Below are 15,350 nucleotides of genomic sequence, written 5' to 3'. Positions count from 1 at the left end.
CCTGAGATTACTTCCAAGAAGTTGTTCACGTTCTCAATTTTTTACGTTTAACGTTATATGCGTTCGGTACACTTCGGTACACATGTGTACCGAACCGAAGGGCCCGTACCGAATAATTTCGGTACGGGTACGTGTACCGTTACACCCCTAATAGATATGGTTCAAAGCAAAGGACAGAAAGCCTGCTTCACACTTGTGTACATCATCCTCCAGCGTGACACACTGCTGAAGCTCAGCGGGTAAAAATAGACGTGATGAGAGAGCGAGTGTACGGAGGAGAAACAACTGAAGAAGGAGACACAGAAACAAGGAGGACAATAGAGGGGTGCAGGAATGAGTCATAAAACCCGCAGATGAGTCAGCATTTTAGAACTTTCGTTGGGAAGTCAACGTTTTTCTGAACATGTTTTTGGTTATATGCCTGAAATAAGATCTGTGGTTAACACAAACAGAGATTTTAACATAAAATACATAATTAAGTGCCCAACTGGTGAATGTCGGAAGCTTCAATGTGCCATAAAACGTATGTATTTATTTTAAACTTAGTTTAACAACAGTTTCAAAAAATCCAAAACTGGCACCTTACGTTAATGTTCGAAACTGAAATCAAGCTGACGGCATTATAAACAACAAGATCAAATGTATTGATTAAAAAACAAAAGTGATCAATCAGGAATTAAGGTGCTTAGATAGTCATGCAATTGTTGGGCTATTTTATTTTAGCAATTTTTTTTGGATTCTTTAGATAGTATCGTGTCATCAAAAAAATAGAGACATTTTGAGAAAGCGGTGAAGGAAATATTTTAATATATCCAATATAATCAAATATTATATTATACACACTTACACGGTATATATTATTTCCAAATTCTGTTTCTATGGCAACCAACAAGTAACTAAATGAGACTACTAAATGTCAGCACGACGAACATTAGCCTCCCTTAGCTTAGCGGTGGTGACTTAAAGTTATGTGACCGTGATGTAGTTCCTTTATAGTTTATTACCTTAACTTTTACTTCCAGTATTTGCATTTACGCTGCAACAATTATAAAAGTGGTGTCCATTTGAACAAAAAGTGTAAGTATCATAAATGTGTGTTAGCTAAAGAGTTCATGTTCAGCAATATTCCGAAATCCAATGGTAAAATCCCTTAGAGAGGCGAAGTCCCGTCCATCTACTTGGGCCATGGGACCTTATTTCGAAAAAATTATGTATTGAAGTCAATGGGGAGAGAAAGATTATCTTTCGATCCCGTTTGAATTGTGCCATGAATTACACATATGATGTTTGTCAATCTTAAACACTCATTTCCATGTTCCGTATCGTATCGTATGTCAAAAAAGTCACAGTTTGTCGTAAAACTGTTGAAATATAAGACTATGAAAAATACACAACTAGAAAGACTACAAATACCAGAGTAAGTGAGCACGTTAGATAGCATTACAGCCTTAGCTTAGCATTTTTATTAGCCTTAACATGAAGTAACATTAAGTAACCCAAAATGTTAAACAGTAAGAGTGGTAGTCATATTTCGTGAACCCTTTGAAGAGTACTGTCACACTGGTGTGATCATTCTATAATACACAGTTTAAGCCCGGATGCCCCCGGGGAGAAATGCTAATGCTACATTAGCATTGGCGATCTTTTTCTACTTCATGCTATCTGCACAAATGGTTGACATTAAACATTAAAAAGACCAGGCAGTTCAGAGAGAATCAAAGGAAGGCAGGCAGGCAGCTTTGCATGACATTCTTCTGGCCGTGTTTCAATAGCCGCTTTCACACCGCAGGACTTGCCGTACTTTAGTGCCGGCACTGAATCCGCCAGGGGGCTAGTGCCAATCGCATTCACACCGCAGTACTTTCCCTGAGGCAAGATTACGCTGACGTCACTTCGTCTTCTTCTTCTCTGGGTTTACTGGCAGGCCGCAAAACCACTTCACGGCGAGTACAAAAAAAAAACGAGAGAAGAAGAACTACACGGGGAGGGGGTATAAAGCCCACCCGCTGTATGAGGCGTTTGTTTACTGGTCTTTCGATCGTTACCACTCTTATTATTGTGGTCTTTAATTTTTTATAGTCCTGCCTGAGTTTCTTTATTTTTACCCGGCATCCGTGTGCACTGTGCACGATTCCTAGCTCAAGTAGCTTTTGCGAACATCGCTCAAAACTTTTGGAGTTGGGGACTGCTTTCTGTAGAAGCTGCTGCATCCCTGCATCTGAGTAAATTGCCAGAAGCGCCGACACTTCCTCATCATTCCACCGCTCCGGTGTTGTAGTACGTGTGGTCATAACTGCTTTAAAGTACAAAAAAACTACTCGCTCAGGTGTGGATGTTGTTTTGTAGCGAGGAAAAAAATGGCTGCCTAACAAAAAAAATTCAGAGTCTAACGGGGCGTGTTTTGCAATTCGCCCAGCCAATAGAAATAGAATATAAATTGGCACTCTTTTGTCACCAGGTTCGTACAACCTCTCTAGCAGGGACTGAAAATGGCCAAAAAGAGTTCCCGGCACTGAGTAGTCCCGGCGGTGTGAACGCGACATTATTGGTACTAACGGAACTAAAGAACCAAAGTACCAGGGAAAGTCCTGCGGTGTGAATGCGGCTATTGTGGTGATAGTGAGGGTAGTCAATCCCTCTTTTGACAAGACAGTAGTGACGGCCATCTTGGTGACGTGTGTTGTTGTGCGAGACCAGAGTTGTAGTTCATTGAGCGCAAAATTATCTTTTAAATTGACAAACATCATATTTGTAATTCGTGGCACAATTCAAACGGGATCGAAAGATAACTTTACTCTCGCCATTGACTTCAATGCATAATTATTCCGAAATAATGTCCCGTGAAGGTCCCCCGGAAAGGGAGGGATAATCCAAAAATCAGCTCCTAACGTCTAACCCTATCGTCTATCCCTTGACCTCTGAGTGAAAGGTCACGGGGTTAAGGGATAGTGGATAGGAGAATTCAAAAGGACTTAGGAGAAGAGACTGCGGTACTTTAGAGAATCCGAATGCACTTTCACTATCCTACGTGTTTATGATGCACCAGCGGACGTCATTGTGTGCGTCTGCTGCTGTGGGGAAACCATGGAAACTACAGTTTTCTATACAGCGGACTACAACATGGATGTTTAATAAGAACGAGGGACTGCTGTGAACTCATCTAGAGACTCTGCACCGTGCTCTGATGCTGCTGCTTTGCTTTATGAACGAGGACAACAGAGAAACATATTCTTCAGGACCAAAGTTGGAATTGAAATAAAAAATGAAACTTGTGAACTTATGCTCGTCACCCTCTCCCTCCGGTCCACGTTAATACAAATGATCCCAATACGTATGATTGTATGAACTAAAGATCTTAAAATCAATACAAATGTATTTATTATAAAGGTTAGTCCTTAACATCTATCACTGTGTATATCACCATTCAAACATCTTTTAAAAGTTGAACAAACCCCACACAGCTCAGTAAAGACTGAAATGTTGACTTTATTTGATCATTTCAGTGAAAACTAACGTTCATATTTCTCTCTTTGATTATAATACTGATGAACGTTCAGAACAAAGCACTTTGGCAACTTACCACATACTTTTTAAAATGCTTAATAAGCACCGTAACGTTCATGATATCATTTCTCGCTCATAATCGGTTGTTTCCGTGAACGGCCGAATGTTGTGAGGCGGAAAATGCTGCGGCCGCAATGCATTGTGGGGCAGCATTTTCTCCTTTCCTGTCGGTTAGGGAGGTCCAGTGGTTCCTAAGCTAAAGGAGGTTATAAAGGAAGTTTGAAACCTCCTTTCCTTTCATCTAGAGAATTGGAACGGCACTTGTCATGGCTGCCACTGAGGGACTTCCGGGTCATTTCACTCCTTTAGGAAGGTTCCTAAGCAAAATGGACTATTCCACTTCAGCCATGGACTTCGCCTCTCTATTGGCATTTTGTCGAGGGTACCAGGGAGGTGCTAACTCTCGGCCTACAAAAATACGTCATCCCTGCAGCACGCTGTGAGAAAGGAAGGGAGAGAGATCCATCAGACATTCTGAGTCGAGTTCCCTCTGTCTGCCCTCGAGCTGTGCTGCGCCTCCTGGGACAGTCTGTACTCATCACACACACACACACACACACACACACACACACACACACACACACACACACACACACACACACACACACACACACACACACACACACACACACACACACACACACACACACACACACACACACACACACACACACACACACAGTGAGTGCTGTGAGTGTGAATGATGTATCAGTTTGACACACACAGCCAGCAGCAGAGGAGGCGGTCTTCCGCACCCTGACATGACATCACTGGTTCACACACGGTGCTACTGCAGGATAATGCTGAGCTGCACTAGCTAGGACCCTCATTGTTCACACTGCTGTTCTGTTTCACATTGTGATGTGAAGCTCACAATGGATCATCACTTCATGCCCTCAGTCAGGAAGGATATGTGCTCCCTGCTGGTGGTGCTCAGCTACGACAGTCTGCACACTGGTCCAGGGTCAGCCGCTCAATGCTGCTGTGCATTACTGTTGAGGGCTTCACATCCACCTTACTAATGATACGAAACAGAAGTCATGATAAAGTCATAATAATATTATAAATTATTGTCCAGAAGACTAATTCTTACAGAGCATCAACAGGCCTCCTCTTTTTATATTAGGTTTATCAAATACTTTTCAGTCACTATCAAAGCTGATGATTTGTGATTGAATTGTTGTAAAGCTAGCGTTGATATTGACACACGTCCACATTAAAAGATTTCCAAAGGCCATCTTCCAAAGGCTATATTAACATTCTTTCATTGAATATTTTCCAATTAAGCATTTCCATGTGGGTTATTTCCCTTCGGTATCCCGTCTTCTTATTTACCATTCCAATCGTCTATTGAACCCTTTTTCATTTCAAATATTTTGAAATTGTTGGTATTTCAAATTCATGATACCCATATCTAGTTTTTGCCACATTCTCTTTTCTTTCGGTAATTGTAAATCTTCTACATTGCAGTGTTTACACACAGATCCATTCCCATGCTTGCAAAGGGTCCTGCATGGGCTGTGTGTCCGTCGGGAGTTGACGACACTTTGTTTTAGACTTCTTCTTTTTTAAATCTAAATTGACACGAGAATGCTCTTAAGATGGTAATATCACAAAGGCTTGTTTATGTGTTATAACTAAACTAGGGGTACGTGATTCTGCCAGGCTGTGCGTATGATCTGTCTGCAAAGAGAAGAATGTGGATCCGCTGAGACAAAGGGATGAGCATCCTGAAACCAGTGTGTCTGTTAGCTGGAATGTACCAGATGATTCTCATCAAATGAGTTGAGACAACAGCAGCAGCAGGCCTTAAGAATGTGTAGGCCTCAAGCTGAGGGAAATTCTGAGAGTTATGGCGTAGGCTTGTGTATTATTTATGTATTCTTTGCACAAGTGTATTGATAGGTTTTATTTGCAATAGCTTACTTTTTAATTAAGTATGAATCCGACATTGAAATCTTCCCGGACACGTTGACCGGCGCGGCACACAGCGCTGCTGAAACTCCACCGACGACTTCTGACTGAGCACATGTGCGTATGAATATAAATCGGATGTGCATATAGAGGGCATGCAGCAAACACTGACACATAGTGCAGACACACACCCATCCCCCCGGGGAGCATGTCCTCACATCACGTAGTGAGGATGGAAATAGATAAAGAGGTAGGGATGCTCCGTTCGCCAATTTTGGGGCCGATCGCCGGAATCAATATCGGCCGATACCGATCGCCGATCCGATCGAGTGGGCGGGGCCTATGGGGATCTTCCATTTAAAGTGATGTTAAAACTCAGTTAATGGGGCTCATTCACTGGCGCTTCCACAAACAACAACCAACATAATTATTACATTCAAATGAAGTACATTATTCAAGTGTACATTCACTTTGGAGAATAACACGGGAGAAATGAGCGGAAGCGCTCTCTTTTCCTCTCTCTCCCTCTCCCTCTCCTGACAGCCTGTCAGTATCTCATGCAACTCGCTGATCCAGTAATGAGTGACCCGACAGTGAAGAATAAATATATTTATAACTAGTTTAGCTAGTTCCAGAGGTAGATCAAATGGCTAAGTGTGTTAGGTCTAACTCTAATGGCGCATTTCCATTGCAGGGCCTCGCTCAGCTTAGTACGGTATAGCTAGGCCTTGTCAGGCCAGGCTCACTTTATGCCGAGTAAATTACAGTTTAGTAGCTGGGGCAGTAACTATAGTAACCCAGTGTAGGTGGAGCCGTGACGTCATCTTCAATGAGAACCACAGAAAACCAACATCAGCCGTTAGCTGTTATCTGTTCAGAAACTGGACTAAAGTTAAACAAGTACAAACACAGAATGCCTGTGTCATGGCGAATACAGTCGCTGCTTTATTTATGTCTGTAGGCCGTTGTTGTGAGTGTGGACGGTCGGAGCATATATAACGTTAGCTTAGCCGAGCTCCATTCAGAAAACACGCATTCTAAAAGGTTTTTCGCCTGCCGTCTGTCTGCAGACTTGTCAAAGCATTAATTCATGGTTTTTACTAACCTGTATCAGTGTGTTGTTACTTCGGCATCATTTTGAAACGTGTATTACAATTAAATCACGGTCAAATATGTTCATCTTGTTGTAGTTGTAGCCCCCTTGCCAGCGATTCTCTCTCTCTAGTTTAGCCGACTCAGCCTGGTTGTTGGCCCGCTAAGAACCTCGGTTTTATGGGGCCAGAAAAACTGTGAAATAGTACCCGCTAGCCGGTACTACGCCAAGTGGAAACGCAACCAAAAACGGGCCATGCACGGCACGGCACGCTTAAAGCGCGCTGCGCTGTAGTGGAAATGCGCCATTACGGCCCCTACACACGGCGGCGTGCGTTGCCGCTTCAACACTTCTGCCCATTCACTTTGAATGGGGTGACGTCATGATTCGCCGAACTGCATTGTGGGAGCAAAGCGTAGCTTCTCTCGCGGTGCTCGCTGCAAAAGTAGAGCAATGTTCTACTTTTGACGCCTCGACGGAGGCGTCAGCCAATCGAATCATATGCCAGTACAAGCTCTAGCCAATCAAACCGCGTGCTTGTGTGTCTGGGGCGGGAGATGCATGTGATTGGTTGTTGGTCGAGTTTCAGCCCCCTCCTCTGGCAAGCGACAACGCACGCCGCCGTGTGTAGAGGCCGTTAGTGTGTGTTTCGCTCCGCTCACCGGTCCGTCACAGCGGGTGGAGCTGCAGGATTTCTGCTTCACACGTTGCATGCAATTTCATTTTGGACGCCTACGTCTATTTAGCTTACTATTTAACATCTGTAGCGAGGTATGGCTGATTCACAATTTCAAATGACTGTAAAACCAACACTTTCAGACAGATTCATGTAACTTTACACAGTGGTTGGCACATGGGATGTTTTCATTGGATTTTGGGATTTTGGAATATTGCAACAACAACAACAACAACAACAACAACAACAACAACAACAAAAGCTCTGTGTTAAAGAAACGTTTGTATATTTACATGTTTTGTTCAGCAAGATAATCTCCACATATTGACACCACCACAATTGTGAGTAAATATATTGGTCAGAAGTCAAAAGTGAACTTTAGGCCACAACTGACTTCATGTCACCACGGCTAAGTGGTTCAAAGTCCTGAATCCTTCGTGACTCCCTGTGGAAATGTGGAATCCTAAAGCTGATTTCTTAGAATGTGTGGCATGTTTGCTAGGGGTCAAATGTAAAGACCATTTTTTAAAAGATCAGGTCGTTTTAACCTAAGTTAGAATGAATAACCCAAAAAAGTACTTGAGTCAACGTCATGCGGACATTTTAACACAGCTGTATCAACATGGTGCTTCACCTGAAGTATGGCTCCACACATTTTTATTTATGACTACTGCTAGTTACATCTGAATCTTAAGTCTAGCTAGTACTCAAATGATCACTTAAGTAATCAATTAGGATACCAGTACATTGATGACCAACCATGGATAATCAATCCACAGTGTAATGCTTTATCAAAAAAAGTGATAATGTGCGTTTTGATCTGTTTTATATCAGTTAACTGAATATCTTCAGTGTTGGACCGTAAGACGTCACTCAGAGCTATGGTAAACATTGATTGACATGTGTCCATACTTTCTGACACCTTGTGCTATATACTGAACCAATATTGATGAATCAATAAATCAATAAACATAAGCCATATTGGACAATACTAATGTGCTGTCACTCAGCAAGTCCAGCATCCAGTGAGTGATGGCATCAAGGTGGGGGTGTTGCAATAACCTTGACATTGAAATGCATTATTGATATCAATAATACCCATATGATAATATTAGGCATATGGTCCAGCGACTTTAAAATCTCACTATCAATTAATGTTAGTATTCCTTTGTACATTTTTGTACCCTCGTATTTTGAATGTAACTAATGTGTCTATTAAAAAAAACACGTTATACAAAGTTAAACATATATTTGACTGTTAACACAATGTTTCCCCTCAGTTCTAATTGAGTTATAACCATAGGGGTTGAGCCAGCCCCAGCATCGAGCAGCAGACAGGTGACTCAGAGTGTGGGGTGTGTTCTAACCCTTTAATGAGCCAGTTCACCAACAGGCCACTCTTGATTCATTAGAGTTAAAGCTGGTTACCTCTACATGAGCTCCAAGGGAAGAGCAGGTTGAAAGCACTTATTTTGGGACTGAACGCCTCCACACACACCACTGAACGCCTCCACACACACCACTGAACGCCTCCACACACACACACCACTGAACACACATGTCTGTCCTTCATTCATCCAAGCTATAGGCAGGACTCCAAACACACTCTGAATGAGATCAATTAGTGCATACATATATGAGTCAATCCTTTGAGTAAAATGTATTTCCTGTAAACACCGTCCACCCTGCACCACAGTCCATCCGACTCTTCTTATCAGGAACAAGATATCTCAACAACTACTGGCCAGTTGCCATGACAATTGGTACAGATATTCATGGTCCCCTGAGGAGGATCCTTAATAACGCCACAGTCTGTCACCTTCAACCACGTGGCCACAAATTCCACTTGAGGTATCATGTCTAAGGATTGGGGTGACTCTGAACAGGAACAGCTCTTAAATGTATATCAGCTGACTGCCAAATGTATAGGTCACAGAAAGTTTGAATTTGGTTTAAAGATAACATCCTGCAGATTAGAATACAATGCAATACACAATGTAAAGAATTCATTAGAATTGAGTGTTGCAGGATTGACTCCTAAAAAACGAAACATTTATCAGCATTTTTTCACTTATGGATCCGTTCGAATGCAATGTTTTTCTTCAACTTATTTGTTCTGGTCTGGTCTGTGGAAAGAGATGTTGTTTTCTCTACATAAAATATAGTTAATAACCATGAATTAGCAACGCTTCAATCTGTCATAAAAATGGTTACTACGAGTGACCATTGAGTAATGAGGCCACTACATTTATCCAGATTGTCCCTTGAGATCATAGATCTCTTTTTCAAGGGAGAAACATCATCACACCAAATATTAGCCACCTTTAGCTTAGCAGTTGTGAAGTGAAGTCATGTGACCGTGATGTAGTTTCTGTAGCCCAACATTTTGACTTCTTGTAAGTATCATAAACGTGTTTGCCAAATATCTTATTTTCTGTCATATTCCAAAATTCAATGGAAAAGTCCCATAGCTTTTTGTTGAGGGAGTCGTTGCGATTCTAACTTCGTCGTCCGGCCAAAATATGTCAACACTGTACCATTTTAATCAACAATATCTGCCAAACTACTCCACCTTTAAATAAAAACAATGGTTAACGTATGATATTTTAAATAAAAAATGACTCTAAATTGAAATTGTATTGATCCAGAGGTGAAATACTGCCTCCTATTGCTGGTGCAGAGCCTTCGGAGCAGGCGACTCGCAACTCCAACTTGCATCTTTAAATGTCAGTCTTGCACCTTAAAGGGAAACACTTTGGGCAACCATGCTAAATCCACATATGTCATAATGTGTGTAATGTCAATGTCATTATTAATAATGCATGATGATTTATCAAATTAAAACCATTATGTGAATTATGTTATTTATTTGTTCTTACTTTGGTGTCATCCAGTGGCAGTATTAAGAGTACTGTTGAGGTGTTCTATTTTGCAGCAGAAGCAATGGCTTAAGACAAAACAAAGAAATGAGTCCTTTGTATGGTTCCAAAATGCTGTGTCATATGCCTCCCATAATGCACCACAATAACATCATTTGTGTTTTTGTCCCAGCAATGTGAATGTCTCACCCCCGGTTGTGCATTCTCTGTTATGCAGTTGCGGTCGGAAGCTTGGATAACACTGATGACGTATGTTGTGTTATTATAATTATTTATTTACTTGCCGAAGCTCCACATTACATTACATTACAATGTTGGAGCAAACTGGGCACTATGAGTGATATTGCTGAGTGTCCCTTTAATACTCCTGTATGTACAGTGAAGGATCTCCATGCTAGGATTATAACTGGGCTAATCAGCAGGCAATCTGCATCAGAGCAGGAGAGAGATATCACTTCTGCTCAACATAACTGAGTGGAAGTGGAGTAGTACATATTGCATTGGCCTCAGTCACCTCTCATCTGCTCCATTCAGCAGCTGAACTGTATGTAACCCCCCAAAACACCCCGGTGCTTATACAGTGATGCTGCTGTTCCCCGGTAGCACAGAGGCGGAGGATGGAAGAGGCAGAGAGCTTTGAAGGAAGGATGACAAAGAGCTAATCTGTTCACTACTGAGGCATGTTTACTACGGCACTCACTCCATATATCATCTTAACTGAGTCAACGGTTGAGTGTTCATTGAATACCAACATGTTTATAAGTAGGCCTAATACATAGGCCTATAGCCTACAATGAAAACAAGACCTCTGTTATTCATTTCTTATACATTTAAGGTTGCGAATTTTTCTCTAGGTGAAGGGCAAAGGTACTGCCGGTTTTGAGACTAAACGATCGATTCTCTTTGTAGACATATTCAAATATATTCCATACAGGAATTCCTGTTTATCCCAAGCTTTATCCCGAGGAGGCTGTTTACTGAAGCGGCCGTTCAGCGGCAGAGGGCGGGAATAAGGGGGTAGGAGGCTGGGTCCTTTGTCCCTCTGTAGCCCCTTCCTCCCCCAGCATGACAGCAGCGCAATAAGAATGATTGCGCTGGGGCTCTCCCGTGCAAAACATGTGCCCCTGTTTATGTTCAATGTATTGGGATTTATTTCAGAAGTGCAATGTGGATAGTTTAAGAAGGACAAAGGGACGTTTATAAAGACCGGCAAGTTCTTTCTAGAACAAACAGGTCTGTCATAATGACACACACGGCTGCTCTCTGTCACAAGGCACCATAACAGCGAATACTATCAATATTCTTTCTGAGAAACAGCGAGAAATATTGTTGTTGTTTTTTAATGATAATACGGTCCCTTTAGTTAAGTGACAGTGAAGAAAGGGGGAGGCAGAGGTGACGACACACGATAACTGGTCCCGGGCGGGATTCGTACCCCGGTCATCAGGACGGATTCAAACCCGGGGATATGCTGTACCAACTGAGCTATACGACTGGTAATTAATTTCAAACGTGGTGGGCAGCTAACGGCCATGCGAAGCCCCTCCAAAGACACAAAGCACTTTGTTCGGGCTCTACTTTCCCGACGTAACACCGAGGCGAGGAGGAACACGTTTCTGTGGGAAACACACTCAGGCACCTAGCTTACACCCGCAGCATCCCTGCTAACCTGCGGGGAAAGCACCGAGGTGTCAGGTACTCCCTGCAACAACAAACACCGTGCTTAAACCGAGCGCTAAACAACAGCGTTACTACAACACAAACAAGAGAGGGACGCCAGCGCGAGCAGACAGATTAGTAGTAGCAAATCCGAGGCTGACAAGGGGCTCCCGTAGTCTGCTCCACTCAGCCGTAGTAAAGCTCAATGGTTGTTTATTATGCTGGCAGCGACTTACCCGTTTTCCCTGCTCGTCTGCGTTCAGCTCCTCAGAAATAAGTCCACATTGTTGTGTCCCCGCAGCCCTCCGACAGCCCAAACCGCTGAATTTAAAGCACCGTAGGCATCAGTCGGTGTGTAGAAGGGTCTCGTGTGAGTGTGTGAGGATGAAACGCCTTTCCTCCTCTATGAGCTGCATTGTTGACATTGTCTTGCTGACGTCATGCTGGCCCTCATTCACAACAACGGCCGAGCCCCCCTGCTCTACGGTATGTGCCCCCTCCCGTTATACGGTGATGCAGTCTTCTGCTTTACGGTGATGTAGCCCTGTGTGTTATGGTGATTTAGCCCCCTGCTCTACTATGATGGAGCCCCCTACTCTGCGTCTCTGTAGCCCCCCCTGCTCTATGGTGATAAAGCCCCCTGCCCTGACTCCATACTGCTTTACTCTTACACATAATATCCCCCTGACATGTGTGTGGGGGTTGGGTTGCACATGATCATCTGACAAATGTAGCGTGGAACTAAACATGAATAGACCTTTTTGTCATGGCTCTCATTCATAAAGACGCAAACTAACAGAAGGCAAGCCTTCAGGACACTTTGTGACGTCTCCAAATGATACCGGGCTGCTAAACTAACTCATTCCACACCCACTGATCGTGTTACCATGTGTTCGATGGGCCGTCTTAGCCTGAGCTGAGCGGTGACGACGTGTTTCTGTAAATGGACGAACAAAGAGCCAATAGGATCTTTTAATTGGATTTCCAAATATTGGAGAAAATAATCTCTGTGGCATAAACACGTGTATGATACTTACATGTTTTGTTATGTGTTGTTCAGAAGTAAAAAGCTAATGATGTTCCTTTTGTTAGCCTAACGTTAGCCTACAAAGAAACTAGTCACCCTGCATGGCGGCGTGCAACCACCACAAGCTAAGTGCACCTAACGCTCGCCATGCTTATGACATGTGAGCGCTTTGGCCGTTCACAAAATTGGAAAATTTCTTAAAATGATATGAACCACATACTTTGTTCTTCCAGGCTAACCGACATCCGGGTGTCACGAGGACTCATTCCATCACCACGGTAATGGAGAGTTAGATTTGAAAGGGAGAGACAGACGGGATGATTAAAGGGACTTCAGGACGGACTTGAACCTGGACCCCCTCAGCAGGGACAGAGCCCCTGCATTGACCACCCCAACAATCCAATGTTGAGCTGTTCAATAGCAATAAGAACAAATAAATGTTGTCCATATTGGATAGTCACTGAACTCACAAGCATACATCATTTGGAATCACCCTGTTAACAGAGAAACGGGATCAAGTCGTCCCTGTGAATGAAAACGTAATGTGTTGGAAGGTTTGATGTGTGCCGTGTCCAATCCCAACGGGACAGAAGGCACGATACGGTTTCTCACACGGAGTGTAATCCGCAGGGAGCTGGCAGAGCGGCTCCGTGTTATCAGTTTGCCGCAGACAGCCACCTCTCGGGCCTCGTTCTGAGCGGCTGGATCCAGATCAGCCCACATTCTCAATGTCAAGATGTTATAAATAGCCAGAACTGATTTGTACAGCTCCTCTGGCAGCTCAGGTCGGCTCAGCGGGGGACGTGATGTTCTCAGCCATGGATCCATGGGCAGTCTGAGAGGGAGCAATGACAAAGAGAAGGCAAACATACAGAAACACGCGTGTGCATTCACAACATATGACTTTACGTAACACGGTATAACGCTGTGTGCACTGCTGTATGATGAAGGAATGTAACTAGTACATGTAGTACCTCATTGAAGTCATATTTGGAAATAATTGTACTTGACTTAATTATATCAGATTTAGAATGAAGTGTATTGCTTCTGATTAAATGCTACTTTATACCACTACAATTCAGAGGCACATCTGATCGTCTTCACTCGACTACAGTTATCTAACACTCAGCTACTTTGTACATAAAGAACAAACATAAGGCACATCTGATATGATGCTGTGATACTTTAGGCAACTACTATCCACCTTGTCTTTGATTTGAGTCACTCGAATCGGCTCCACAGACAAACTAGGATGAACAATTCTCATGTGTATTTGTTAGCAATACAAACTGTATATAAAACCCATGATAATATAATATTGTGAGTAGAGCCATTTGAGAGAGAGAGGGCGAGCCAGGGAGTGATCCGTTTCCATTGGCCGTAGTTGCGATCATATAAAGAACTTAATATTGAGGTAACTGGTACGGTTTGTATTTGTGTCTTTGCTTTTGTTTAAGAATAAATGGTCATAAAGGTGTGAATCGTTTTCATTCTTTCTTTAAACCTCACAGATTATGTTGGACGACATACAGCCACTATCGTGCCTTCAATTCAACAACCAGTTCTAGCTAGGAGGTGATCCAGACCCAGGAAGCTGCCGTCTGCATCATAACAGAGGGTGATGGGTTCAACGTCTGTGTCTGTGTGTGTGTGTGTGTGTGCGCGTGCGTGTCTGTGTATGCGTGTGCGTGTGCGCGTGCGTGCGTGTGTGTGTGTGTGTGTGTGAGAAACCAAATTAGCACAGAGCATGTCAACTGTTGTTGAAGGTAGTACATGGATCTATAAAAGAATCCTGCATCACTATGGCAACTGAAGCCTCACATGTACATGGATGCAGCTCTGGACTGCAGCTCCATCAGTGCTCTTCAGCTGAGGGCTGAGAGGGGCTTTGGGACAAACGCTTTCACCTCATCTGTTTCTCAGTTGACCCACACATCAAAGCCATGCTCTCAACATGCCCTCGTCCACCTTCAGATAGAGGTTTGAGGATGGACATTAAAAAGAGCATGACAGCATTAATGTGTGTCAACATCTCCTGTAACATGTTGACAGAATGATCTGAGATCCTACACATCAGAGCCCTTATGGAATGTATCAATGTGTTCCTTTATTCTCAGTCTGCTGTCCTCTGAGGATAAAGACTCTGAAGGAAGACACGTGGATTATATCCAGAAAGTATTGAATTAAACTGGTTATAAAGCATCTTTAAAGAGGACATATGCTCATTCTAGTATGTAGTGTCTCTACTGGGACGTGTCTCCATGCTTTAACGTTCAAACAGCTCTTTATTGTTCTCATGCTGAGACTGCAGCACCTCTTTTCACCCTCTGTCTGAAACCAGAGCCCAGCCTGCTCCGATTGGTCAGCTGGCCGGCTCTGTTGTGATTGGTCAACCACTTAGGGATGTCCCGCCCCTTAGCCTATCATGTACAATGTGTTGGAGCGGAAATTAATAATTGTGTTGGTCACAAGAAAAATAATCTGCTTTAAGAAATAATTGTTAACTTGCAGTAAAATCCATATTTTAAATGATGACAG

At 43.0% G+C, this 15,350-nt stretch overlaps 1 protein-coding gene across 1 annotated transcript in view; it reads right to left on the bottom strand.

The window, feature by feature from the left end:
* Positions 1 to 12,216, bottom strand: part of LOC117467448 (transcription regulator protein BACH2-like) — a 66,090-nt gene extending 53,874 nt beyond the window's left edge. The window contains exon 1 of the mRNA XM_034111083.1: positions 12,022 to 12,216. The gene's annotated coding sequence lies outside the window, so the exon portion shown is untranslated. The remainder of the gene's footprint in view (positions 1 to 12,021) is intronic.
* Positions 12,217 to 15,350: the final 3,134 nt, after the last annotated feature.

Source organism: Pseudochaenichthys georgianus, chromosome 22 (assembly GCF_902827115.2).
Source record: "Pseudochaenichthys georgianus chromosome 22, fPseGeo1.2, whole genome shotgun sequence".
Classification (NCBI taxonomy): domain Eukaryota; kingdom Metazoa; phylum Chordata; class Actinopteri; order Perciformes; family Channichthyidae; genus Pseudochaenichthys; species Pseudochaenichthys georgianus.
This window is presented reverse-complemented; position numbering and strand designations above follow the sequence as displayed.